Raw genomic sequence first — 2,489 nt, 5'->3', positions numbered from 1 at the left:
CTTGGGAAAGCATGACTTTATTTTCTTACCAGATTTCTTGGGAATGTAGGAGCTTGGGGTTGAAGGAACCATGATCGTCTGACACTTCTGACATAGAACTGCTGCTAGGATGTGTCTCTAGATTTTAGAATTTATTCCCTACATCTAACATCCCACTCACGCCTTTCACTTTGAGTTTGTCCAAATTTAGTGTTTTTGTTTTTATTTATTTTAATTGGAGGATAATTACTTGACAGTATTGTGATGGTTTCTGCCATATAGCAGTTTGAATCGGCCACAGGTATACATGTGTCCCCCTCATCCTGAACTCCCTCCCACCTCCCTTCCCCCCATCCCTCAAGGTTGTCACACAGCACCGGCTTGGGTACCCTGTGTCATACCCCAAACTCCCACTGGTTATTCTGTTTTACGTATGGTAATGTATATGTTTCAATGCTATTCGCTCAAATCATCCCACCCTCGCCTTCTCCCACTAAGTCCAAAAGTCTGTTCTTTACATCTGTGTCTCCTTTGAGTTTTCTGGTTTAGTTAAAAAAAAAAAAAAGTGTATTTCCATATCTCTACTATCTATTAGTACATGCCACTCAATTTTCTTAATTCAATATTTTTCAAATGTATCTACACAGTTTAATATTTCTTTTTCAAATATACATCAATACCTCACTGACATCATTAAACATTGTTTAGTTCTCTATTGCCAGTACCATAAATTATTAATGCCTTACTGGTCCTATATAGAATTTTATTTTTGTTGAGTATAATGCATTTTAAAAACTTAATTTACTGAAGTAGAGTTGATTTACAAAGCTGTTTTAATTTCTTCTATACAGCAAAGTGACTGAGTTATAAATATATATATATATTTATATATATATATTTATATTTCCTAGTTCTTTTCATTAAGGTTTATCACAGGATACTGAATGTAGTTCCCTGTGCTATATAATAGGACCTTGTTGTTTATACATCCTGTATGTGCTAGTTTGCACCTGCTAATCCTAAACTCCCAATCCATCCCTCCTCCATTTTTAATAAACTTTATTTTTAGAGAAGTTTCATATTCACAGCAAAACTGAAGGCAGGCACAGAGGTTTCCCATGTTCCCCCTGAACCTATGCACTCTTAGTTGATCTAAAGAGTGGACAGATCCCAAAGAGTCCAGTCCTGCTTGTGTTGTTTTTATTTTGCTGCCATTGTTTGAATTGGCAAGCTTATTCTAAAGATATGAAAATGTAAAAAATATAGAATACCCAAAGCAATCTTGAAAAATTGAATGACTTGTTATAATTAACATATGATTCAGGGTCAGTCTTTTCATTTATCTTGTGAAGTTTCTCTCTCTCTTTCCCCCCACCCCCCCAATTTGCCATTGGTTTTTGGCCTTTATCTCATTCTTAAAGAATTCTGATGCTCTCCTTCTGTTGTTGTTCAGTCCCTAAGTCCTGTCTGAGTCTTTGAGACCCCATGGACTACAGCACACCAGGCTTCTCTGCCCATTATCTCCCGGAGCTTGCTCAAACTCATGTCTGTTGAGTCCATGATGCTATCTAACCATCTCATCCTCTGTTGCCTCCTCCTCCTCCTGCCTTCATTTTTTTCCAGCATCAGGGTCTTTTCCAATGAGTTGACCCTTTGCACCAGTATCTATATATTACTTTTTGCTGAATCCTGTCTGTAGGTCCAGAAATATCACTCATGGAGATAAGTCCTCAAAATAAAGAAGGAAAGTTTGGTTGTCCCACAGGAACCAAGGAGCAGTCCGTCCTCCACCAGGGACCCATGCCATCATACCCTGCGAGCCTTGTGTATGTCTGGGATGCTCACAGATGCTGAGGTGGGATGGACTAGCTTTCAATGGGACACCCTCCAGGTTTAAGAGACCTCGAGGCTACATGAAGCAACAACTGTGGTGCTTAAGGCCTTTTGACTAAGATCAAGTGTAGTATGGGGGCTTCCCAGGTGTCATAGTGGTTAAGAATCTGCCTGCCAATGAAGGAGACGCAAAAGATGCAGGTTCAATCCCTGGATCAGGAAGATCCCCCGGAGAAGGAAATGGCAACCCCCCCAGTGTTCTTGCTTGGGAAATCCCATGGACAGAGGAGCCTCATGGGCCATAGTCCGTGGGGTTGCAAAGAGTCAGACGTGAGTGAGCAACTGAGAACACAAACACAGAGCATAAGTCAAAGGAGAAACCAGATTCCAGATCGAATGGAAATGCTCAGTAAAAGCTGATCACAGGTGTCAGCTTGACTCTAGAAACATTAGAGCATTGACAGAAATGGCCAATGGGAGTTACGGTCACATTATTCACAGTAGCCATGATGTGGAGCGGCCTACACATTGCACTGACAGTTGAATGGATAAAGAAGATATGGTGCGTATATACATACAATACAGTGGAATACTACTCAGGCATGAAAAATGATGAAGTAATGTCATTTGCAGCAACATGGATGGACCTAGAGATTGTCATACTAAGCAAAATAAAC

The sequence above is a fragment of the Bos grunniens genome, chromosome 18, assembly GCF_055505025.1.
Source record: "Bos grunniens cultivar Pamir isolate PY7600 chromosome 18, Bosgru_T2T1.0, whole genome shotgun sequence".
Taxonomy (NCBI): domain Eukaryota; kingdom Metazoa; phylum Chordata; class Mammalia; order Artiodactyla; family Bovidae; genus Bos; species Bos grunniens.
Note: the sequence above shows the minus strand (reverse complement) of the source record.